Genomic DNA, 26862 nt, shown 5'->3' on the forward strand with positions numbered 1-26862 from the left:
TTATGACCACTGACAGGTGAAGTGAATAACATTTATTATCTCGTTACGATGGCACCTGGCAGTGGGTGGGATATATTAGGCAGCAAGTGAACATTTTGTCCTTGAAGTTGATGTGTTGGAAGCAGAAAAAATGGGCAAGCGTGAGGATGTGAGCGACTTTGACAAGGACTAAATTGTGATGGCGAGACAACTGGGTCAGAGCATCTCCAAAACTGCAGCTCTTGTGGGATGTTCCCGGTCTGCAGTGGTCAGGACCTACCAAAAGGGAAACCGGTGAACCGGCGACAGGTAGATAGTAGAGCTACTGTGGCTCAAATTGCTGAAAAAGATAATGCTGGTTCCGATAGAAAGGTGTCAGAACACACAGTGCATCGCAGTTTGTTGCGTATTGGGTTGCGTAAAGCAAGTGGTGGACTACCAGAGGAACAGGAGGCCCCCCTGCCCTGGTTGTCATCCAGGGAGAGGAAGTGAAGAGGGTGGACTCATACAAGTACCTCGGGGTCCAAATCAATAAAAACAGACTCAAATTCCTTGTATGTGCTGACACGCTTACCAATAAAGCTGATTCTGATAGAACACAAGTTGTAACCGTGACAGTAGACAATGCTTCAAATATGGATGGTGATTGCCTGATATCAGACAGAATTGTCAATTGAGTTTCCATCCTCAGTCTGACATTACATCCACTCTAACCGGGGGGGTTTCCTAATCAATCACTACAGACCAACATATCCGACTGAATGTAACGACATTTGGAGTTGACACTGATTTTGCTGGGGTTTGCAAAGTAAATACAAACTAAGATAAGAGAGACAACAGCGTTAGTCCTGCCCCATGGCGCTGATTAGATAATCGTTAGTTTCCCCCATGGCGCTCATTGATCGATCGCTTTATAACCGAGAAACTGCTGTTTCATGTCACAATGCCAGACGAACCAGTGAACTAGAACTCGGTGGAGTGGGTGGATTCAAAGGTCTGGACCCAGGCAAGGAAGCTGCTGCAACGGAGCTACAAATTCTAAAATGTTCTAAATGTTTCACACACATCTTCAACCTGACAGCACAGAAGATCTATACAGTCACCGCAGTTTCAAGGTGGGCACCCGAGATATATGTGATATATGGTCACCATCTCCACTTCTGCTCTGCTCCTGAGTTATGGCGTTGAATAATGGCCAGAAAAGTCTTTTTGCAGAACATTATGTCACAGTGAAGCTGACCTTTGACCTTTTGGATATAAAATGTCTTCACTTCATCATTTTATCCTACTAGACATTTGTGTCAAATTTTGTCATAATTAGCGTATGAATTCTTGAGTTATGGTGCTCACGGTGACCTTTGACCACCAAATTCTAATCAGTTCCTCCTTGAATACAAGTGGATGTTTGTGACAAATTGGAGATATCGCGAGAATGGGACGGACAACACAACGCCTCTGGCCACGGCTGTCTCCGGCACGGAGGCATCAAAATGACCTTAACTCATTTTTATGTATTTCAATTCATTGACGTTTAGCTATGTATGTGCATCGCAAAAAAAGGAAATACCCTTCAGACGGGAACTTTCCATTTCAGCCTAGCTGGACCAAACATTTCTAGGCCGACGGTGTTGGTGGAGACGGAGGAGGAGAGTGAGCGATGACGGAGCGAACACAAATCAGTGGAGGAGTGAGGAGGCGCGGAGGGGGAATGGAGAGGGAGGACTGAGATAAGACACGGCGAGGGAAAGCAGAGAGGGCCAGAGCGGCGAGAAGTGACGAGAGCTGATCTCTATTGATCACCACAGACAGCTTCATTATCAGCACTTACTGGACACACGGTGAATTCACAACCACTTCCTTCTGTGTGTGGGTGGCTGCTTGCATGTGTGTGTGTGTTAATGCGGTATTGAGTACTTTACTTTTTAAATGTAGTCTGGTAGAGTTCCTCAAGTTGATGGTATCACTCTGGTTATTTGGAGTTTGCAAAATCCACCCTGTAAAGGAGACGCTTTTCTAGGATTCTATTATGAATACAGTTTTTGAAGGCCAGTATCAATATCAGTACAGAAAATATCTTTATTTCTAAAATGCTTATTTTAGCACTGTGACAGTGAATACCAATGGTGCAAAGTAACTAAGTATGATTACACAAGTACTTCAGTTCTTGTACATTAAAGAAATAGTTCAATATTTTTGGGAAATGGGCTCATTCTGTGTTACTGAGAGTTAGATGAGAAGGTCGATACCACCCAAATGTCTGTATGGTTTAGTGATCGGACGATTCACCTATCTCCTGATTCGATACTATCACGATACTTGGGTGCTGATTCGATATGTATTGTGATTTGATATAATGATTTATTGCTATTTTTGTTAACTTTTTTAAAACTAGACCATGAGAAAAAGGTGAATCATACACGTCTACGGAGTTTTACTTTGGAAAATATCTAAATGAATATAGTAAAAATGTTTGACTTTCAGCATGTATGTAGTCACAGATGCCCTGAAGTCAAACATATCAGTCATTGTCAGGAATTATTTATTACATTTTTTACAGCAACCCAAAAATATAAAGACATTTCCCTCAAAAAATTTGTGGTATTTTCTTTTTAATTTATAAGGCACATGTAATCTTTAATACTTCTGGTGAATACAATCCAATCCATCTTATTTCTAAATAATTTTTTTGTAAAAACAGTTCCCTTTATTAACACCTTATTTTGAAATACCGGATGTAGTCACATGTGTATACTTCCACTAACTTGTCAGCATGTGCTCCACAGTTGTAGCGTCGGCCCATTTGACCACAGAGATGAGAGTGACGGCCGGCTTGACCGCACGTTACCGCGATACGATAACGTTTCCTGTCCATGACAGAGTTAGCATGCAGCTTTAGCCGTCATGTCTAGCTCTGATTTTCCTAGCAATGTGTGAAACGGCCCTGATGGAGCTGACCATGAATGGATAAAGAGCTAATGAACTAACCATAATGCCCAACATGACCAGAACAAGGCTAACTCTGAGGACTGAAAGGCTCGTCAGTGAGGGCAACATGCAGAGCATCAGCTCTGTGTTTACGGGTTCCTCTCATTGGTTTCCTGCAATAAACGCGGGGAACATTGTCCACTCCACATCCAACCATTACATCAATGAGTACACCATCTGAATGCATTGAATAGTCAATAGGATACAGCAGCAGATAATATGGCAGAGGGAAGGGAAACGGGGTATAATGCATGTTCACTTCAAATCTTCTTTCTTTCCCTTTCAGCACCCCCCTCCACCACCACCACCACCTCCTTCCCCACACACCCTCTGCTTCATATCTTCCTTTCATTACCTGGAGCGGATGCGGCGGAGGGGGGGAGTGAGGGGTTGAGATTGAAGGTAGTTAGTGGTTGCTGGAGTTAGAGGTGTGGGGGGGGGGGGGGGGGGGTGAGGAGAGGAGGAAAGAAAGAATGAGCGAAGGTTGGCGAGGAGTTGCCTTGGCAACGGGGAGCGGGGCCCTCGTTAGCCCAGCAGGTGCTAATAGGGATAACGAGGGGGTGTTGAGGGGGGGGGGAGCAGAGAGGGAGACGAGACCTTTACCTCTCCCAGCATCCTTTGCTCCTGTACTCCCTCTGTCTGCTTCCTCCTTTGCTTTAGTCTCCTTCCCCTTTCTCCTCCTCTCTCCCTCCCTGTCCGCCTCACACTCCCCCTATTTCTTATTCTTCTCCTCTTTCTATCCATCCATTCCACTTTAAGCATCTCTTTCCATTTCAGCTGCACCGGTTGCACTCATTTCAACAACTACCGGCCCCATTTTCCCCCACTCTCTCTCTCCTTCTCTCTCTCTCTAGCGCTGTCTCTCCATTTCCACTTTTCTTCTCCAATCCATTTCTGCCTCTCTCCTTAAGCCTCGTCGTCTTTTCCACCCCTCCATCCTGTCCTCCATCCATCCTTACACTACTTCAAGATGGATAGAAAATAAAGTCCTCCAGCGGCTCTCTAGATGGAAGAAAGAAAAAAAAGGCAAGGAAATAAAAGCTGAGGGGATGGCGAGGGCAAAGGAGGGAAAGAGGGAGAGAGAGAGAGAGAGCGAGACAGAGAGAGGACATTCAAATCAATACTTGTGTTTGTCAGGTTGTATTTTTCTGCTGCCTTGTGTTCAGTCCTCCCCGTGTACTATTCTTTCTCTGTATCTCCCTTGCTAAACACACACGGTCGTGCTCCGGCCGTGAACCCAGCAGCCGCCGCCATTTCAGGTTGTTTTCTCTCGCTCGGAGCTCTTTCTCCCTCGGCTGCCCTGGCCATTTTGCCGTCTCTGACAAAGCCTCTTCATAAGAGCATTCAGCGAAAGGACAGATCTTGCGCTGCCGTTTCATGAATTTCGAGTTCATACAACCTGATGCTAATTAAAATACAAGTGCCCAAGGCCTGACCACTTATTAGCACAAAGAAAAACACAGGGTCTCTACATCAATGCAGCTAGACGTGTTCCAATGAGAGGCGCTCTGCTACAAATATGTTCGCCATTCACAAAACAACATACTGGGGCTGATAGGATATACAATGTGTTCACATTTTCCCAAGGTCAGTTTTTCTGTTAAGACGTGGATACACAAACTTAATCTGTGTGTCACCAGTAAATCACTTTAGCATAAATTATTGCAGACTGGTAGAAAGTAAGAGTGACCTTTTAGTAATTTAGTATATCTGATGCAGACTGCATACACAGAGCAGACAGGATAGCCCAAGGTACATCTGCACCTTTACCCAAATGCAAATCTGTCCCTTGCTCTCTTTTTCTTAATGCAAATGCAAAAGCTCCCTCTATATACATACAACACGGCCTCGCTCAACCAATATCCTAAAAAAGCATTCCCACATGCTAGGTACTCATCTGTTAACATACCTGTCAAGTCTGTTTTTTACCCGTGAAACTCACATTGTGTGTCTTAGCTGGCATCTCAGGGCCATGAAAGGTGGATCTCATGGACCGTCATGCTACCAAACAAAATAAAGAAAGAGTGCATGTTGCAATCTCGGCTCAGCGATGCAGCTTCCTGGCCTCAGTGTTCTCGGAGAGAGGTGGCAATCACACTGGGAAAAGCAGCGTAGCGGGGTAATTTCCATTGTCCCGTTGTGTTCCCGGGCGTCATACGGGCTGACCTCGAAACTGTTCCGCAGTAGAGCGCCGTGTTAGTGCTGAGGGTGATCACAGGTTACACTGATTCCTACAGGTTTTACATCACCCTACTCCCTTTGCAGTTATGTTGACAGGTAAGTGTTAAGCGGTATAGTTAAAATGTTCTGCAAAGCCACTAAAAGGAAGCAAGGAATTGATTGCTACCTCAAATTCGACTAATTTGGTGTGATACTCTGAAATAGACCGGCTTTGTCCACAGTCACCTAGGTTTCTCCCATAACATAACAACTCAGCGCAGAGGCCGATAAGTTTTTTCTGCAGCTTGTTTAAATTCCATCTGTTTGGTAGTTAGGCTGTTTAACTGCCAATAGAAAACAGACACAGGGAAGAACAACATGGACATAAGAAAGAGCTTAAAGCTGCTTTTCATAATATATTCTAATATGGGGCTGGTGACCTTTGTTGCATCCCTCTCTCTCTCTCTCTCTCTCTCTCAGGGGCTATGTAATAGAGTCATAAAATGCCCAAACATATTTAATATCATATATATGTACATTGTAATCTATCAAAAAAATGGAAAACAGCACATTAACCTTAAGTGGAGATGCCCTGCGGAAATGTTAGCTGGCTTGTGTCGGCAGTACGCTGGAAGCAACACATTTCACACCCTGATCATGTTTTCTGCATACATGATATGGCTGATAATGATCTTTTTTAGTTGCTACACGAGGCTCAAGACTAACTTTCTTCACCACCATAACTTCAACCGTCCCCGTGTCAGTGTAAACCGTCTCTTTCTAAATGTTATCCTTTTTACTTTATTGCCATCTATAGTGGTTATTTGCATAAAAACACACAATTTGAATGATTACGAAATAAATGATTGGATTTGTATTTAAATGCTTGCTTTGATTAAAAAATAAATTGGCATTAGTAGTTTTAATTATGTATGATAAGCTGCTTAGAGGTAGTGTTAGGAAGTTAGACAGGTCATAATTATCTATTATACTGCTGTGAAAACATCTTCAAACAACTGGGTTTATTCAAGTTTCTCGCCAAAAAATACATTTGACAAGATTACATGTGATCACATCATGATAACATTACAATTTACCTTTGACTAAAACTCATTTTTACTAAAATAGAGCCTAAACACACCATAAGGAAACTCTATTAACAGCCGTTAGCTTCACTATGTAGCAGACGGTTCTCATACGGCATTCGTAGCTATACCTTTGAAAAGTAATGCACTGTGATTTGTTTATATCGACGAAATCAATTCGTATGTAATCTATATAATTTTGAACCAGAAAGTATAAAGAGCGACAAACGGCACGTATAGGAAGGAGGTCGGGTTGGACATGCCCACTTTATGGTAATCACATGCAGTTTGGGGCAAGTCATAGTCAAGTCAGCACACTGACACACTGACAGCTGTTGTTGCCTGTTGACCTTGAGTTTGCCATGTTATAATTTGAGCATATTGTTTTATGCTAAATGCAGTACCTGTGAAGGTTTCTGGACAATATCTGTCATTGTTTTGTGATGTTAGTTGATTTCCAATAATAAATATATACATTTTGTCCACTCCCTTGTTAATAAGAGTATTAAATACTTCACAAATCTCCCTTTAAGGTACATTTAGAAAAGATAGGAAAGATTTTTCTATTGCTCTGGTGTCTCTCCTGCATTGTTAACAGAAGGAGAAGTAAACAATAGCTGAATTTACCTGACAAACAGATATATGTTTTAGGTGATCCTTCAGTGTACTGCAGATAGGACTACATAACTCATAAATCATGGTATGTCTTTCAATGCCATTAACATTTTATCAGCCCCGCCTCCACTCCAACACCCACCTGTAGGGTCTGATTGTCGTTTCCCCTGAAGGGGGAGATTTATTATCGTCACGCCCTATTCGCAGACTGCTGCAGGGGGTGATGAGGTCAGAGCGTACACGCCATACAGTTACAACTCTATTCACAAATTAATAACACAGTTGGCTCTATGAGCGTTATTCTGTCCTGCACTGGAGGAGTAGGACGCTTCCAGCACAACCGCTACCCACACATTGAAAATAATGATAAGAGCTAATTATTACTGCCAATGTGAAACAGTTGCCACGGCTCTCTTGAATAAACAATGTTCTCAACATCTGAAAGGTAAATGATCAGCGGGATCTAAACTCCCTAATCGCCCTGACAAAACTGAAATGTGTATTCTTTACAGCTCTGATATCTACAGTACTTCATGTCACTGTGAAAATGTATGCATATTATGCATATATTGTGTATGCATGCAAGATAGAGGACACATAAGTAAGTTCAGTGATGCACAAACCAACAAGGACACTGAGGCACACACACACTTGCGCACTTATGCAGCAGATCCTGAATGAATAAACCAGTGATGCAGAGGACTAACTCAAGGACTATCTCTCTCTTGTCTATATCTCTCTCTCTTTCTCTCTCTCCGTTTCCCTCCCTCTCTTCGCAAAAATAAACCAGGTGTGCATCTGGCGTTCCCTCCTCCCTCTACCTGCCTGTCACCTCGGGGATGAAGGAATGAGTGAGAGAGAGAGAGGGGAAGGAAGAAGAGAGGGAGAGGGAGAGAGGAAATTCCCAGCAGAGGAGACAGGAGTACAGACATTCCTGGGGTGTGAATGGGAACAACCCCTCCCTTTTATCCTGCGTGGAATCAGGTCCAAAATGCTCGGGGGCAGATATGACCCTGAAACTAACACAGACACACACAGACAGACACACAGACAGACACACACACAAAGAGCACAAAGTCTTCTGAAACAGCTGGATAAAGACATCATCTGTCATGGTTGTCAGCTTACGCCCCTCGCTTCTCAACAACAACAGCACCAAAATGCACATGTACGCCGGCGCGTGCACACGCACCCCCCCCCCCCCCCGAACACGGCTGAAATGTGTGTGTGTGTGTGTGTGTGTGCGTGTGTGTGTGTGTGTGTGTGTGTGCGATGGTTGAAGCCACCCTCCCACCTCCAGTAAATCACATGGACAAACACACATTCGTCCTTCGCTCTCATCTCTCTATAATAGCAGGATAGAGACGTCATCTGTCACACTCAACTGTCAACTGTCCAAACACAGCCGCCCACCTGTCCACGCACACGTACGCACACCCGAAACCTGCGCACACACACACACACACACACACATACATATAAACACACACACCGACACGGACTAAACAGATGCAACCGCATCTCCTCACACATCACAACATTTCTGTCTGTAAACACTCCAATTACCTGAGAGCAGCATGGGGTCCGGGGGGGAAATTGCTGCTTCATTATCATAGCAGTTATTATGTTAACCCGCGTGTCAGTGTCATGGCCACACACACACACACATGTAATGAAGGGGTCACGCTATAGGGCTGACAGCACTTCCATAGGTGGACGGAGGAGGTCATTACAGCAAAATACATGCATTCAGGATGAGAGGAAAACACATGTACTCATGATGATAGGCATTTCACTTGTACAAATGACAGTGTGTATGTGTGTCTTTACAAGAACGCACAGATTCAGCTTTATATGGGAACAGACAAAGTGAACAAGCTGCTGCTTTTTGGACAAAAGCAATTTTAGTCTAACACACAGCAGCTTGCACAGCAGCATCTGTAATGCATTGTCCAATATTGTGTAACTATGTTAAAGACCAGCTCTACAGCAGCTAAGCTATAACTGCTAAGTGGCTAAGTGCTTCCTAATACACTTCATCCTGTGTGCTGGTTGTTTGGAGAGAAAAGTCAAAGTAAAGGGAAGGAAAACGGCTTCTAAAAGAAAACAGTAGTTCAAGAATTGTTGTAGAAAGCAGCTGGTGGACTGTAGGGATGTCAGGATACCAGGAATTTAGTAGTCGATAACACCAGTGAAATTCCACGATTCTCAATACCCAATTCGATATCAGGGTAAAAAACAAAACAATAAATCCCATGTATTTCAACATACACTCCTTTATTACTGTTGGTATATAATTTTTTGCTACATTATTACTTATCCCTGATGATCCGCCTCAAATTTTACTGGATAGATCTTGAACGCATCATAATGTAAGACAACCTCCGTACGTTAGCGGTTAGCTTTGTTATTTGCAGAGCACCTACTGTATATAAGAAGTGGACAAAGCCTCGAGTTTGGTATTTTTGCCATCACCATCTTGGTTTTTTGCAACCAGAAGGGTGGAGCGAGAGGGTGGAGCTAAGTACAACCCTACGCTGACATTTTTAGGTGACCAAAATGTTACAATTAACTTTCATGAACTGAAAAAACACTATGAAAGAGTTACGGTTCTAAGACGAAAACACAGACAACCCCCAGACCGGACAACGCCGTGGTAGCGATCTGTCAATCACAAGGTAGCCACGCCCTAAAGCATCCCCTGCTTTATGGTCTATTTGACTCTAAATGGGACCATAATTTACTAAATGAACATCATGCTGTATTGAAGAAGACTTGAAACTACTGATTGAGACCATAAACTCATGTTTACAATGTTTACTGAGGTAATAAATCAAGAAAGAAGTAGGCTCATTTTCTCATTGACTTCTATACAATCAGACTTCTTTTTGCAACCAGAGGAGTTGCCTCCTGCTGGCTGTTAGAAAGAATGCAAGTTTAAGACACATCAGCATTGGCTTCGCTTATTTCTATCGTCCCCAAGACGCCGTTAGTCTTGAGCCCTGATTCCCTATACTTACGGTACCTTACGGTACTGTAGAAAAACAATTAGAGTCACTTTTCAGAATGTCGTCATCGTCTTGTTACCGAAGTATTAGTTCTCGTGACATCCCTAGTGCACTGTTTTCTGTCACTGCTGTGAGTTTTTTGTCTTGTTCGCGTACTGACAAATGCTGAAACTCTTCTTTTCTATTTATACCATAATTCTGTATTTTCTAGCCATCACATTCACAGCCTCTTAATTAAATCCTGGACACCTGTGCCTAGTCAGTGCAGGTTCAACAGAGGATAGTTTCCCAGAGACTGTGCTCATGAAGCAGGCAGTTTTGGACACCTCCCTGGACTGTGATTGGCCACAGTAATATACTCCTTTAGTCCCACTTGGCAATGACTTTTTTCACTTGTGCTGGCTCAGCTCTAAAATGAAGTGAAATTGAGTGTAGAGAGAGCTACGGCTCAGCAAGATCTACATCTGAAGGGTGTTTAGCCCTCTCTGACGGTGTTGGCTCTGTCATCCAGATTCGGCAGGCCAGACACACATTCAATAACATCCTGATCACCCTCCAACCCTAATATGGGCTCCATAAAATGCTCCGCTGCCAGCCCAGCTCATAACGTTCAACACCACCACCGGGAGGACCGGGCAACGCGGGGATCACATATTTTCATAGTCCCCTGACCTTGACGATTGAAAGTTATTTGTTTTGGGATAATTCTCAAGTGTATTAACGGGGCCCAGTGTTTCGCGAGGCTGGTGGTATAAACACAAGCTGTGTTTAGGTTTGAATGGGCCCGAGCATTCCTGAATGACGGGGGAAAGGCAAATAGCGTGGTCAGAGCTGCTGGCAAGTGAGACAGTAGAATAGAATATTGAATCTGCCCAAATATGGAAACAGCCATAAAACAATCACATCAACAGCAGGACTCTTTCAGGACAAGCGTTTTTGTGGGCGTCCAAGTGAGGGGATTGAAATGGCACACATGCCTGTACTTGCACACACACACACACATACATACACACATGCACACACAGAGTTGGACAGTATCTCCATTTAAACAGGGGAGTAGAGGGAAAAATCACATAATGGCAAAACAAAAAGCACCAGAGAGACAATTAACTCTTGCATAGAAAGTCACAATGTGAGTATGTGTGTTTGACTGCATGCATGTCTATGTGTTTGCATAAGTGTGCATGCATGTGCCAAAGTGTGTGTGCGTGCATGCATTGCAGCCGTCTGTATATATGCATGCCAGGCTGCTTGTTTGCTCACCAATCAAACGCACGCCACTCGTGTGTGCATTGCAGCCGTCACTCTTCTCCTGCCCAAAACACACGCACACACATGCTGGTTGGCATCTGGGTTGGCATTTGCATTGGCAGCATGGCACCCCATGTCTGGTATCCACACAATGAGGCTGTAATCCAGACCCAGCCCTTGTGTGTGTGTTTGTGTGTGTCATCAGGAGACACAGTGGTCGTCCTTAGTGGGTTGCGTAACAGCACGCTTTACCCTCGCTTTCCTCTTTCTCTGGCACAACACGCCACAGTGACAACCAGACAGCTCGCCGCTCAGGCCTGGAGAGAGGTGCGCCTGGCCGCGACTGAGTGTGTGTGCATAGTTGTGGTGTGTGTGTGTGTACTTTTTTTTTTTTTATGTGACTACTGGGTGTGTAGCAATGTGGCATAATGAGTCTGAAATCATCCCGGCCAGGTGTGTATAATGTGTTCCAACTCAGACCGTGTGATATCACACAGATACACACAGCAACCGCTGTTTCACAGGTGTTGCGGTGCTGATATGCATTTGTGTTCTCGCACGAGGACGGATTCGTACAAGTTACATATCTTTCGCGCTCACTATGTGATCTGTGTGTGTGTGTGGTTGTATATAAACGTGTGTGTGTGGAGGACACAGGTGTGGATTAGCAGGCTGGGGCTCGGGGAGCGAGCTCAGCACACAGCCACTCCTGGGGGAGGTTGGGTAGGGTGAAGGGGGTTAATTAACAATGGATACACGCGTACACACACCTGAGCACACACACCTACACACCGTTGACCCGCGTTGTTGGTTCATCCCCAGCGGAGAATAGGTGTAGGTTTAAGGATGTGTGAATGCGAAGGCGTGTGATTGGACGGCACAGATATAGAAAGTAAATTGGAGTCAGAGAGACAGACAGGAAGGGAGGCTAAGAGGACGCGGGAGACAGATGAGCAGACAGACGGAAAGCAAAAGGTCAATAAACAGAGAGTAAGAACGGCGGAACGCAAACAGACGGAGACAAACAGGCAGAGGAGCAAATACGCCAAACTAGATTGAAACTAGAGGAAATAGATGGAAACTTCAGGGTTCAAGATATCATGAGATACTGCGCAGGGAGCTGATACCAAACTGAGGTGGGTTATCTCAGCACCAGCAACGTCAAAAACAACATCACTCTCTGCTAAGGTCACACTGATTATTGGTTTCGCTGATATACGAGTCAGTCCTTTCGGTGACATCTTTATCTCGAGCTGATGCAGTCTGATTGATTAGATATTTGAATAATTGATCACCCATTCGTATTGACGAGAACAGCGTTGTCGAGTCAGGTTTGTTTTTATAGCCCAACATCTCCTTCAGTGTCTTAATGGGCTTTATATACCCAACCCAAGCCGTCTGAGAGCCCTTTAATACAGCAGTTGTATAACGCAGCTCTACTAAATGTGCATTTGACCCATTTATATGAGAGAGCTATCAGGTTATGCTTTTGTTGTGAGCGTTCAGACTCCAGTCTGCGACTGTAGTTGTCTCTTTTTTTTTTTTTTTTCTCAAGATTAATCAGAAGAAGACGTACAAAGGAACAATACACACAATATGTCAGCCATGTGATGCACATTGGACCAAATCATCTGCTATATATAGTTTTTAACAATCAATAACATCCTTTTGTCCAATCTGTAGTCACATTTTCAAAACTCTAAACACAATTAGCACAACATCCGTCTGTGGACCATACCATTAACACATTTATGTTGTTTTCACAGAATATGCACTCAATTAACACGTTTCTAAAATGCTTACATTTTCTTTGCATACAAGCTTACCCAAAACCAACATTATGGATCTTTCCTGTCTTATTTGCAAATGCTTGCACAAAGCATGCCAGAAATGAAAACCTAATGTTAAAACCTTGAATATATTATAGAGCCTCGACAACAACAGCAGCTCAATAGCTATATTGAAACAGCTGATAAGCATTTTCGAATGAACAGATCTTTGAAACACTGAGGAATAGCTAATTTACTGTTAGTTGTATAAAATAGAGTGCCAGGGGTGAGTGAGGCACGCCAAGCGTTTGTATCCGAGGTGTCGAGTGAGAGACGACATACAATAAACTGTGATGTGGACGAGAACATGTGGCCAAATGCTGGAGACCGTATAGATTAGAACAAGACTGTGCATTGTTGTGTTTTTTTTCTCTTTATGAGCCTTTTTCACTGTATTTGTGTTTTTTATTTTTACACATTTGGAACCAAAGGTCAAGTATGTTGGATTTTTGTTGATCACTGGCAGCAATTTTATATTTTACTGTAGCAATTCTGTTACTTATTATTACTTTATATGAAGTAAAGATGACTCATTCACTTATAGATAGTATGTTGACAGAAATGCACACATCCGACACTCGACTAAAACACATATCTGTAGAGTGGCTTACAGAATAAAAGGAAATTGAATTATAAAAAATGGATTTCATATTGTCTATTGTATGCAGGTAGAACTGAAACATAAAAAGTAATGCATTTTTTGTAATGTCATCATCTGTTAGTATTTTGAAAGTCATGCTATGATCTGCTATATCTTCCTCTTGGATAGAAAACATGTAGTGTAGTGTAGCGTTTTGAAAGAATAATTTGATATTGATTTGGGTTTGACGTGGTTTGATAGAGTTAGGGTATGTAGAGAAAGTTTTTTTTGGCATTTTGAAATGTAGAATTGGTAGTTAATGAACAAAATGTGGTTTTGAGCAGAAAAGGAACTATTTGGCACCACTTTAAATCTCGTGTTTACCAGAGATCTGCTCATGAAGAAAGCGTAAAACACAAAGCCAAGTCAACTAAAACCAACAAAACCGCTTACTTGACTAATCGACTAAGAGGGGGCAGCACTAAGAAAAAAGACCTGCCGTCTAAACCTGCAGCATACATTACCCACAACGCAACTGGACTGCCGACAGCTCAATCAGAGATATGGGTCCGTCATGCTATTAGCAGTTAACGTAGCCTAGAGCTGCTAGCCTCAAGCAGAGATGGGGATCTACCGGTGAGCTCACTTCTGTCTAACACCTCCAGATTTTTTTTCACTTTTAAACCTGTAGTTTCCAGCCCCAGCGGACGCTGACTCATGTAACATCACTTGAGGCAATTTATCAGACTTCACACAGCTCCCGCTGGAGCACAAAAGGATTTAGACAACTTTTTTTCCACATATGCAATAGTACTTCCCAAGACCTGACAAAACTTTGATGTGTAAAATCAGCAGAGTTTCCCTTTAAGATAATGGCTATTCACCAACTCACAATTAACCAGTGGGGTCATGGACCCAGGTCAGCTGACGTGATTCAATCAGATGGAACAACAACAACAACACAGGTCTGAATTAAGTGTAAGAAGACCAGTAAAAACCTTTGAGGAGAAAAATTGGATTAAATCTCCAGAGAGTAAATTTAAGGAGAGGCCTCTCCATTCAGCTTCAACATCATATTTTAATCAGGAATTTCTTCAAATGTGCATGAATTAATTATTATTATGATCATCATCCTCTGTATCAGTGGATTTGCTGCAGAAGGTTTCAGTGGACCATGTCTAATGCTGCTTCAGAGGCATTTCCAGTCTGGTGCAGTTCTGAGGGAAACTTTGAATGATTGGATTTAAAGTAGTGAATATACTAAATAAAAGCTATTGGCTGCTTCGGTATTGACCATTAAAGGACAGCAGTTAAACCCTGCTCTCTACGTTTTATTTATATTCAATCATTGATGGAGAACTATTGATTCCTTTCTGTCCAGCAACGCCAGACTAACAGTCTGTGTCTGTAAAGGTCAGTAAATGTAATGAATTGATCAGCGCTCATTATCAGTAGAGACGGAGACAAAGACGAGACAGGTGGCCCCAGTGACAAACACACTTACTGTATAAACAGCAATACATATAGACCGTGGAAATATGGGCCGGTGGACAAATTTTATTGAGGTCATGGCGGCAAAAATGGAGGTGATTCAAGACATACCATCTCATATAGGAGAGCAGAGATAGAGGGAGAGAGCAGGGGAAGGCATAGACCGGCAGATAGCACACAGTCAGTGGGGAAATTACTGAGGGGTGCAGAGCGAGAGATGCCGGCCGGCACTGAGAGAACGGTAAAATGTCAACTCAACACACACATTATGAAACACACAGATAGAGGGAGGGAGGGAGGGAGGGGGTGAGAGACAGAGAAGGTGGGGAATGAGAAAGTGTGGAGTATCTGTGTTTGTATCTTAGTGTCTGTGGGTACATATGCAAATGTTAGTGAGTGTATAGGTTGCTGTGACTGTACTGTGTGTGCTGTAGGTGAGGGGGAGAGACAGCAGAGCAGACGCCACACATAGAGACAAGGTAGGAGGACACTTGGTGGCAATGATCAATGCAGGACAAGTCATCACGCCTTAATATGAGTCTTATGGATGTGAGCATATTCAGATATGAGCGATGGATACAAGCCCTATTCCTTATAAACTACGTTCATATACAACTCTTAAAATATATAAGTATAATGTTTGATGTACAGTAAGCAAGGCCTGGGGGGAGGTCGAGGTTGGGTACAAAGCAGAGGACTGGAGACTAGGGTTGTGTCCCCAATACTAGGTTCAGGCTGATAAAATACTTATTTAAAGGGGAACTACGACCATTTTCAAAATTCATAAATGTTATTCCTATGATGTTAGTAAACATGAAGAACTCTCTCCTAAATCCAAAAACTAGAGTGCTAAAATTCAATATTGTGATGTCATCAAGTAGGGATGTACCAAGTTAATGCCAAAATTCGGAAAATGTGACGGTACTTTTTTGTTTTGTACGTTTTTCTACGATACCGCAGGTATCATAGGTACCATCAGGGCTCGAGACTAACGGCGTGCTGGAAGGACTAGAGCTAGTTAACGTTAACATCGAGCAGGACTGTGCTGCTTACCGGCTGCTAACAGCTAACGTCAATTAGCTCTCATCCTGCTTATTTCAACGTGCCATTGATTTACATTATGATGCGGTCAGGCTCTATTCAGTAAAAAATGATATTGGGCAAAGGTACATTTTAATGTTATCATTATAAAATCTAATCTTTTGGCGAGAAACTTGAATAAATCCAGTTGTTTGAAGATATTTTCACAGCAATATAAAATAGATAATTGACGTTACAGAGCTGTCCGTCAACGTCTGTTATGAACGTTGTCGTCACTACCGCATTGCATTGTGGGATATTTATGCCTTAACCAAGTGCTTTGAATTACCTAAACATAACCATAAAAACCTGCTGCCAGGAGCTCATATTGGAGGGAAACCCATTGGTACAATACATTAACAGTGAGTGCTTGGCAGATATTATCAAAAATAATCATTTCCTCATTATGTTGATAAAAAAACTATTTCCTTCAAAACGTATGTGCTAATGCAAATTAATTGTATATGAATGTAATTTTTAGGAGACAGGGTTGAACACACATTCAATTTGAAACTTGCTGTTTCTCACTGAGGTACCAAAGTGTGTGACATGGGGTGTGTAATGATTTTTTTTGGGGGGGAGGCATATCTATGACAATTAGGGCATGTATAGTGTGTGTGTGTGGTGGGGTGGGTGCTCCATATAGGACACATGTTATCATTAAATATTCATGCATTGGATTTGTCTCGTTAACTATTAAACTGATCTGCATAAACGTGTGTGTGTGTGTGAGAATGCAGTTACGCATACGTTACAGTCATCCTCGCTAAGGTAAAGCTATATGCAGAAGCCAGAAGTTATAGGGGGGGTGTGCCTAATGTGAAGAGTCAGTCAAGACATATAGCACACACACACGCGCTGCATACACACACACACACTCACAGCGACAAACACACACGCTGTAATGGCAGCTCCAGGCGCTGCAAATGACAACGTCAAGAGCGCCCAATTACCACGGCGACTGATCTGACTACCATTTTGCCTGCTTCTGTCAAATGCGTTCTGTCACACAGCCACCTCCCCCAACTTCAAACACACACACACACACACACACACACACACATTCACACAAATGCAAAGACTCCCAGAGATGCAGAATGCATAATGAAAAAGACATGCGAAGATACATCCATATGCAGCCGATCTCTCCTTCTTTCTCTTTTCCTAGCAGACTCACACACATACACACACACATATATACACAACATACACACAGAGGAAACCCTTCTCCCTCTTTCCGCCCACCGCGGCAGCCTTGGCATGCCGTAGAGAGAGGCAGGAGGCCACATTTAGAAAACAGAAGGGGGCTGTTGCTCTGCTTCGATGGAGAGCTCACACCAAAATTTAGCCAAAATTCCACTTCTCTCCTCTTCTTCTCTTCCCCGTATCATAGCGCGCTGCTTCGGGGGTTTCTGTTGTAAACAGAGCCGAGCGGTGCCGTGTTACATGCAAAGGCACAACATTTTGGCAAGCAGCTCCCGTCCTGATTAGATTGGTAATACATGATATCTTTGTTTTTTCAACATTTTTCTCCATCTTTGGCACTAAAATAAACAATGCTGCGTTGTTTTGGCATTACGTTTCCTACTCGTCAGTCAAACAGTGTTGGCAGTAGCCTCGTGTTTTTCCTTTGAGTTTCCGTAGGAGACCTTCTCTCTTCCCTGTTTACTGTTCAACCGTGGCATTCATCACCACTCGTGTTTACTTTTTGTTCCAAACTAACCAACGCTACGTTATTTCCATCATGTTTCAAAACTCAAGAAAGATCTACTACAAGTGAAAAAGCTCAGAGTAGAATAAAGGGGCTACAGTTTGAATCAACAGGTGTTTACCTATAGAAACATATTGTGGAGAACTCCTTAAAAGACAATTTGAGGTAGAGATGTATGCCTCCACATCAATACAATGTGGTGGTGGTGAATGGAATTTAATTTGCGGTACTAACAGCAGTGAAAACTAACATTTTAAACAACTCCTGATACTCCTTAGGAGTGTAAGAAAATCAATATCAATACACATGAGTATCGCAATATTATGTTGTGTTACTGTATCGATTCTCCAAAACTTTTTGATTAACCGCTTAAAAATCTGAAGGCCTGGCCGCTATTCCATCTTTTGGAGGTTGTAGTGGGCTCAGTTTTAAGTGTGTGTGTATGTGAAGTTACTGGCATCATATGAAACTAGAAAACTTAAAGGGACTGTTTGTAACTTTTTAAGCGTATAAATGTAGCGGGTCGGCACACATGTGCGTTCGCATATGCGCGCTCGCGTGTGGCCAGAGCCTCGTCTCCGCTGCCTGCTCTCCTTCACTCAGACAGAGCGCGCGTCCTCGCTGTCTCGCGCCACCTCTAGACGTGAACGCGCGCTCACTCCACACTGCAGAAGAGTTAGTTTAGCTCTGAGAATATCTAGTGAATGTAGAGTGGACGTTTGTGCAGAAATAACTGCTGCAGCTCCTCCAGACCAACAGAGGTTTTCCGTGTCTTGTGAAGTGACAGGGCTGCTCCACGTGTTACGTTGTCGTCTCGTTACCGACCGGGTGCCGGTGTCTCCCTGCGGCTGCCGGCTGCAGTCGGGAGGCGATAACGTAACTCGTTGAGGAGCCCCGCTGCTGAAGCCTGCGCTGAGCAGGAAAAGCCAACACTAGAATCAGCATTGATTCATGGAGAGACCTTCGTCTGGTCAGCTAACATTACTGCCAAGCAGCTGAAATATAGAGTGATATTGTGGTTTTAGCTGACGTCTGTTGCCTCACTGTTTTGAGCGATGCTCGTTCATGTCTATGTAGAGCGAGCAAGCGCGAGCTCGACGCTGACTTTCGTTGATTTCAAGGCCACAGGTGTCGCTGTTAAGCAGCATTTCTGAATCTTACAAATAGTCCCTTTAAAGAAATTAGTGGCGTTAAAACAAATTTGCGTTGACACGTTATTATCGTGTTAACTTTGACAGCCCTAGTTTTTCTTAATAATCAGGACTGACCCTTGAACTGTGTTATTATCTGTGTGCATGAATTGGCAAGTGTACTGAATTCCAACTTGATACAGCACGTATCGCAAAATAAATAAATGGATGTGGTGAAACTATGAGCCAGTCTCTCAAATATCAACATCCAACCGGATTTATTGTGGTTTTTCATAATCAAAATAGAGGCTTTTCCAGGTTATTGTCAGTGAGACTTGATGCTTACGTGCCAACTCTCAAACTTAGACACTACTTTCCTGAATATCAATAAGATGTTGGTGTGTGTGTGCAGACTGCGTGAGCATTTGTTATAGAAGTGGGTTCAGGAGAAAAATGTGAACATATGGAGAGTAGAAAATATGCCAGAGACTGGAGAGTAAAGTGGACTTAATAATGGCCGGGGGTGTCATTTGAGACACGCACAACCCTCCAACCCCTGCAACACACACACACGCACACGCTTACACACACGCACAAACAAATGTGAATGCTCATTCACACACTAACATTTGGGCTGGCCTCATTTCAGTTGCTCGCCTCTGTCTCTCTCTCTCTCTCAAACACACATACACACATACACACCACACATCTCTCTTCTCTGGCCAGGCAGTCGAAGCCGGGTCAGAGTTCAACTCGGTAATGGAGTCTCTCCCACCTGGCGGTGTCAGGTAATACACAGAGGGGGAGGTGTGTGATTGCATGTGTGTGTGCGTGTGTGTCTGCGCGGGGTGGCTGAAATGGGGCCGAGCTGAATGACCCAAATTGTGGCGGCAACCTTGAAGAGCTCAGGTGGTACACAATGAAAAATATAAAGCAGGAGTTAGAGGGAGAGGGAGAGGGATATAGAGAGCGAATGAAAGAGAGAGGGAGTGAGGAATGGTGGGAGGAGGAGGGAGGAACACGAGGAGCACTGTGGTAATACGTGTCCTTAAACTGATTTCAGTTATTTTCAGAACAAGGTGTGGTCCTCTCATCTCTGCATGGCACTGCTGCTGATTGGAGGCTGTTAGAGGTCTGTGTGTGTGTGTGTGTGTGTGTGTGTGTGTGTGTGTGTGTGTGTTTGTGTGACAAACAGAGAAAAAGTAAGAAAGTGTGTGAATGTCTTTTTGTGTGTGCACAAACGCATACATCATGTGCATTATACTTGCTTCCTTACTAGATGCAATCACAGTTTTTTGGCTCTCTGTGTGTATTCGGCTCCACTCTGTGTGCATGTGTGTGTGTGCGTGCGTGCAGAAAGCCGTGATAGGCTGAGCAGCTGGCTGGTTCTTAGTGTCTCTGATTAGTAATCAGTCAGCATTGTGCCTGAATGCAGATTGTTGACAGGGCTGGATGGCGAGGTGGCCTTAACACTGTGGACCTCATCAGAGCCCCAATCTAGCCTGTATTTGGCCTTGTAATTTTCTGCTCGAGTATATTCAAATTGATTCTAATAGGAGGTCACATGGTCGCTAAACGGACACTGAAATCACGTGTATGCGTCTCTGGTATAGGAGAGAGAGTCATGTGGGGTAAGGATTATATAAAAATTATATTATATTAAAAATAAAGTTGACTTGATCTGGCTTGTGCAGTATAGTGGAGCTAACAATACGTTGCAGCTGAGCAACAGGTTTATTATGGAGCTGTTATAGTTGGTGAATTTACCCAGCTACATGGGTTGTATTGAGTTGAGGATATTTAGTTTGTATGAATCTACTTTAGATATTATTAAATGATTGATATCCCGTAACATATTGTTTACAGAGGGCGGCTGTGGCTCAGAGGGTAGAGCAGGTTGTCCACCAATCGGAAGATCGGTGGTTCGATCCCCGGCTGCTCTGGGTCACATGTCGATGTGTCCTTGAGCAAGACACTTAACCCCAAATTGCTCCCAAAGGCATAGCCATCGGTGTGTGAATGAGTATTTAGATTAGATCCTGATTGGCAAAGTTGGCACCTTAGTAGCCTCTGCCATTAGTGTGTGAAAAGGTGAATACTGACATGTAGTGTAAAGCGCTTTGAGTGGTCAGAAGACTAGAGAAGCGCAATATAAATGCAAGTCCATTTACCATCCAACTTCTTTTTCGACAAAGGCAAAAACCACCTCAAGTGTGTGTAAAAAAATTGAGGAAGTTTTATGAAATTTTTCCGTTTCCATACAGCTTTTCTAATGCGATACTTCAAAATGTGCATAAAAATGTGAATGGAAACACGACTGGTGTTGTTATTTCTGTTAGGAAGTAAATAAAAATAACCATCTTGTAGTAAACTATTCTCTAAAAAGTACATGCTCCACAAACATATAACATATTCTCTCTAAAAAAAGCACTGATTTAAATGATGTAAAGCAGCTCTCTGCACCTTACATAACATACTGCAACTCTCAATGTGCATTTGTTTCATTCGAGTATACATAACACAGAACACAGCTATATGAAACACACAAAGTTTATAGCTTCCCGTTGCCAGAAATAGTCGGCTTCAATTTGGCCTGCGATTAGGTTTTGCACACATTTGTCATGCGTGTTTGTTTTGAATACGTTTCGCTCCATTATTCCTGCATTTTTTCGCTGTTGAAAAACATATGGCCGTATTGATGAATAAGACCTATTGTTGGAGGTATTATTTGTCATTCTGCCTCGCTCACGGTGATGGATGTGCGCGAGTGTGTGGATGTGATTTATGGCACTGGTTGTATGTACATTGTGTGAGCGAGTATGTGTGAGAAAGCAAAAGTCTATTAAGATGACCTTGAGAGGAACTCCCAGAACTGCTGGTATATAAACTAACAATGAAAACTGAAAGTGACGAGCTTTATGTGTCTATTTGTGTGTGTGTGTGTGTGTGTGTGTAATGTCTGGCAAGGTGTAATGTGAATGTTGCAATACCTCATACTGTTACAGTTATATGGCATGTTAAGTGCTGTAATATAATTTTACTATGGACAATTCCTATACTACTTTTTCTTGCGTACCGAAACTTCTCACAAGCTGCTGGTACTCTGTGCTCTCTCCATATCAGGTTCTCTAGGAGATTCATATTGGCGATTCGTAACAGTGCAGCGCCGTGCCTCATAACACCTCTTCCTAACTGCGAGCGGACATCAGATTGTTTCCGTTTTTCACAATGAAGATGTCCTAACCTGCTCCGTGCTTCAGCGAACAGGCTGAGCGACATGTCCCTTGTTTGAAAAAACGCTCGCCCTGACTATTTATGCCACGTTCCGCGTACCTACAACCGATTTTAACTTGTCAAAATCAACACTATCGCACTCTCTATGCAATAGCGAACGACATCGCTCGTAGTATCTGGACGATTTTTTCGTGCTCCATTCGGTAGAATTCGCTCGGTCGCTGTATGTTAGGAAGAGGTATATGTCGTGCGAACATAAAAACTAGGTGGGGCGCATCTGGACGAGCCGACGCACGACACGGGGGAGTGAGAACAAGGGTGCTGTAATTTATCAATACAATGTTCACGTCCTTTTTGTAAATTAATTACGGTTCGTCATAACCCTTTTTTATTTTGTGAACAAATACAATTAATGAAACATTATTTAAACGATTTCTGAATGTGCTGTTCTGATTTACAGGGCAAACATTTCCAGAAGAATTGAATGTTCAGATGAAGGCTGTGATATATAAAAAAAATAATGATTTAATTAGTAATAATAATGGTCCAAAATGATGTAAAATTGCATAGTTTTAAATCAAAAACCTTCACATTTTTCTTGGGGGGAGGGCCCCCAAATTCTATAAACGACACAGGAAAGCACTTTAACTATTAACACTTTATACAAACACACCACCTTAACCCTATAATGTTCCAGTTGGAATATTATTTGAGTATTATAGGCCTACTACAGAAGAAGCATAGCCAAAGTATAATAATAGAGCAATAAAATCACAACTGATTATGACTGACACAGCATAATATGCTTAAAGAAATGATGAATAAATAGGAATAAGTTGCTGATACACATGCCAATATGTGAAAAAGGGGAGTACTGGCACTTGTTTTTTCCCCACTTTGAGCACTGGTTCCTACATGGGCTAAATGGAAGAATCCTATTTCTACTTTGCTTCCATCTTCATCCTTTATATTTCCTCATTTTTTATTTCCTTCTTTTGAAAAAGTATTTTTTTCTCCTTTTAATAAAACATTTCCTCCGTCCCTCCTAAATCCATACATTATCCCCCCCACTGCTTGTCCGTCTGTATGTGGTAAAGTGCTCTTAGTATATTGCCCAGAAGGGTCTGTCCGTTAACCACTGATCACCCGGTAATAAACACACTTCATTAAACCGCAGACTCTCATTCATCAGCAGCCTGCTTACCTCCTCTATAGGAGCCTGGCTTAGACGCACACACCAATCATTTACCGCTAGAAGTGTGTGGCTTTCCTCCTGGTGGGATGTCTGCGCCCAACTTGATGATTTATTTACAATTCTGACCATGTGCTTCTCTGGTTAATGCTTGACTTTGAAGGGAAGGATTACTTTCTGAAGCAAGGGCACTGGGCAACAAGCCTGGGTGTGACTTGGCAAATGTTAGAAGTCATTGTGGAGTGCATAACAGATGATGGAGAAAGTAGCATTTAAAATGTGTCGTGTTTGTTGCCAATTATTTTTGACAAATAGGCAATCATGGCCTCAAAATATTTAGGCAATATGAATCCAAGATGCTGGATAGAAACGTGTCTTCTTAAATTGGCTGTTTTTCGTTAAGATTTGGTTTAACATACTTTTACTCAGAGGCCAGACACTTTAAAACAAGCACACATTTTTATACTGTATGTAAAACCCAATAAAGACATCCAAAAACAATGTCTGTTCCCACAGAAATGCCTTCCACAGAGGCCACTAAAACAAACCCAAGCAGGAGCTCGCAGTGAAAATAAATGACCTTAAAGGAACAGGGAAACTTTTCCATGAATAATATAGGAGCCATTCAGAGCACACAGATGGATTATGGGCTCGAGATTGACAAGGACGCCTCTCTGCGGGGTTATTAGCTTAAAAGACCATACTGGCAGTTTTGCACATTTTAGTCCATTAACTACAAATCACATATACTTCACATCAGTGCTGACCATTTTCCAATGCACACTGCTGTAAGATGGAGATTGATTTCCCACCTCTCTACTAATGTAGTTGTGAGCAGTTCTGCTTTTATAATTCTTCCCTTAAAGTAAATTGTGATATAGGAAACTTGACTGTAGGCTGCCAAAAAAGCAAGACATTTCATGTCTTCATTCAGATCTTTCCCCGTGTTTGTCTGTGGTTACTTATCCTTGTTTCTGGGAGGTTGATTTTTGACAACATAAAGATGTTCAGACAGCTGAGGTACAGCTAGCAAAATCACTGTGGAGCAAGAAACGTTTATTTTTGTGATCGATTAATCTGAAGATTGTTTTTATAATTACCCACAATTACTCGTTTTAATTTCCCACAGCCCAAGCCATATTCAGTTTGCTCACATGTATGACAAAGACAAGCAGAAAATCCTCACATCTAAGAATCTAGAACAGACAAATGGTTGGCATTTTTGCTTAAAGGGACTATATGTAGGATTTGGCGGCATCTAGTGGTGTGGTTGCAGATTGCAACCAACTGAATACCCCTCAGCTCACTCCTCCCTTTCCAAGACTGCGGTAACGTGAGCCACCAAGTGCCAAAACGCGGTAACGCTGTTCACCTCTTACCATAATAACACTAGTTTAGGAGCAACAGAAGTCAGACGGCAACTGGCGGTACCACGGTTTTACACTCTGCATCTGAGGTTACCGTAGTTTCACAAGGGGGTCTTAAAGAGACAGGCGCTAAAACGGAGCGTTTCAGACAGAGGGTGAATACAGGTATATTCAGACAGACAGTATGAGAAAAATAATGTGTTTTTCGAACATTAAAGCATGTAAACATGTTCTAGTAGAAACACAAAACACAAATATGAACCTGGAAATGAGCACGATATGTCCCCTTTAAAAAAATCTAAATAATTGCACATTAATTTTTATCCACTGACTGATTAATCCTCTAATCACTGCAGCTGTATCTTAGCTTACCAGAGTCTATAATTGAGACTCATGCAATCAAGTCCCTTTCAGACACGCACCTCTTTAAGTACATGTGATGGCAATTTTATTGGTCTCCTGTCTTAATAAAAGTCACGATGAAAATCGTATTAGGGTTGGACCTAGTGCCATTCATGTAACATTGCACAAGAATATCCCCAGATTATTGTAGCAGCACGAGGTTAAGTACAAGAGAGAGAGAGTGTTTCAACACTTGTGTCGGGAAGTCATCATTTTACCAGACAGATGAAGTTATGTATTACATGTCTGGAAAGAACATTATTGCAGAACATGATGCAATTCACAGAACAGATATGAACTGAGGCATGAAGGTGATGTAAACTGTGCTTGTTGGAAATATTTTGTGCCTGACTGTCACAGTTTATGATCGCTGTACCCAAGTGTGTCTTCTAGTGGAGTTATGTTTTGCATCACTGGTAGGTGTATTACATTGTATTTGTTGTCCAGATGGGCTCTAAACTTCCTTACAATCTGTTTGTAAAGGCTTTCTCCACCGTTCACATCCCGACATGACGTATTGGGCTGCTTTGATTGGATAAAATCTGCCTGAATGGCGTCATTGATTGGGCGGGAAGATGGATGGTGGTCAGACAGCCATTAAACATGACCCCCGCCCCGCCCCGGCCCGTGTCAGAGTCAGAGCTCATACTAAATCACAGACTCCGCTGAAGGCAGCATAGATCACCGCTAACAACACTGCATCAACAAGTAGACAAGCATAGAAGAAATACCACGTCAGACAAGAAAGCAATAATTTTAATAAACATGTTTTTCTTTTTTTGATCTCTCGTCCGCAAAAATGTCAGCCTCTAAAAGGTCATCGAGAGATTGTTGTTTCACTTTATTTCCAGGTTTTCCTCTTCTACCTCAGAGTTTTACTTGGATCAAATTAACATATGTTGAAATGAACGTCTCAGATAGAGAAATTCAACACAATCCTGGTTTGTTATTAGTGTATTTTCCTGTTTGTTATTCTACAATCCATTCTGGGAGCACTGGGATTCTGTAATCTCTCTGGCTCACAAATCCCATTTTGAATATTTGGTTTTGTGTTCTTCCGAGCTTGCCGTGTCTGTTCTGTCAATCATAATAAAGTATGATTCAGAGAAAACATCCCCGGGATTGTCAAAGATGAGGAAATGTAGTCAAAATCAATACTGGTTATGGTCCATCATGTTTTGTCTATCTAAAGTCAAACAATATATATAATCAAATCATATTGTAAAGAGGCGTATTTTTAAACTGATTGAATTACATCCCTTTTAGTTTGTCCTCAGCAACATGGGAGCCAGACTGCAGACTTCTTTCTAATACAACTCAAAGCTACTCATATGAGACAATGGCATCAAATGCTGCCACTCAGCCATGATGCTATTGAGAAAGCCTTAGAGAGTGGAGAAGGAATATTTAGCGGAGGGTTTCTTTTTGTTTTACCAGAGTAGGTTTCCATTCCGTACTCTTGGAAGGCAATAAAAACAAACTGTGGATGTTAGTGGGCGGGGGAGCCCCATCAATTTATCTTGTTTATGGAAGCGACAGGAGACCGCTCAGCTATTGTGTCTGCCTCTCTGCCACAATTGGTACAATACTCAGGACAAGGATTTAACCAGCTCCATCTGCCTTCTCCTGCACACCACTCCGTCTCACTCTCTGACTCCCCATACGGAATCATTTCTCCAATCCTGCATGGAGAGTATGCTGTATGCCTTCCTGCACTCATTCTCTCTCTATATGCATCTCTTACTGCACCATCTCTGTCTTCC

General features: G+C 42.6%; 1 protein-coding gene across 1 annotated transcript in view; it reads right to left on the minus strand.

The window, feature by feature from the left end:
• Nucleotides 1-26862, minus strand: part of serpinh2 (serine (or cysteine) peptidase inhibitor, clade H, member 2) — a 122032-nt gene that overhangs the window by 57084 nt on the left and 38086 nt on the right. Inside the window, exon 3 of the mRNA XM_074622816.1 lies at nucleotides 1899-1973. The gene's annotated coding sequence lies outside the window, so the exon portion shown is untranslated. The remainder of the gene's footprint in view (nucleotides 1-1898; nucleotides 1974-26862) is intronic.

Source organism: Sebastes fasciatus, chromosome 22, assembly GCF_043250625.1.
Source record: "Sebastes fasciatus isolate fSebFas1 chromosome 22, fSebFas1.pri, whole genome shotgun sequence".
Lineage (NCBI taxonomy): Eukaryota > Metazoa > Chordata > Actinopteri > Perciformes > Sebastidae > Sebastes > Sebastes fasciatus.